Below are 816 nucleotides of genomic sequence, written 5' to 3'. Positions count from 1 at the left end.
AGCAGGAACATTCTCAGTAACCATGAAAATGGAGGGAGTCTACTGTAGAAATGATCAGCCCTCATCAGGGTAGATAGCTAGAGATGTATCATATCACCTAGTTTCACTGTATGACAATATTCTTGAGGCAAAGCACTGAAAGGAAAAGCGTACCATGAGTTATTTTATTCATGGTTTATAACATGTCACTCTATGTCCACAGATCACAGGACTGGAGAAGCCAGGACTGGAATCTAGTTTATTTATTCTGCTCTAAAGAGTCCCACAGAAATTAAAGTTCCTGTTTTCTCTCTTGGGGAACAGTAGCAGTCTTGTTACATGTATAAAGATTCCATCTTTTCCACTCTCTCTAAGTGCTGTCAGTAAACGTTAAGGTTGTTTGCTTCCCATCTGAAAGGTAATCCCAGTAACAACGCTGTCCAAGTAGCAGTGAATCTTTTCTGGCAGCAGGACTGGACAAAAGCCTTCAGCGCATAAAAGAGAAATAAAATGACGTGTCAAGACTAGCCCACACAGAGCCATTGTTTATGTTTTGACAGGTGTTCTAAGGTTGTTGGAGGGCTGGAGCAAGATCAGTTGAATCATTTAGTCAGCAATGTAATCCCAGTAACAACGCTGTCCAAGTAGCAGTGAATCTTTTCTGGCAGCAGGACTGGACAAAAGCCTTCAGCGCATAAAAGAGAAATAAAATGACGTGTCAAGACTAGCCCACACAGAGCCATTGTTTATGTTTTGACAGGTGTTCTAAGGTTGTTGGAGGGCTGGAGCAAGATCAGTTGAATCATTTAGTCAGCAATTGGAGAAAATGGCAGGTGC

Source organism: Acanthisitta chloris, unplaced genomic scaffold (genome assembly GCF_000695815.1).
Source record: "Acanthisitta chloris isolate BGI_N310 unplaced genomic scaffold, ASM69581v1 scaffold39989, whole genome shotgun sequence".
NCBI lineage: Eukaryota > Metazoa > Chordata > Aves > Passeriformes > Acanthisittidae > Acanthisitta > Acanthisitta chloris.
Note: the sequence above shows the minus strand (reverse complement) of the source record.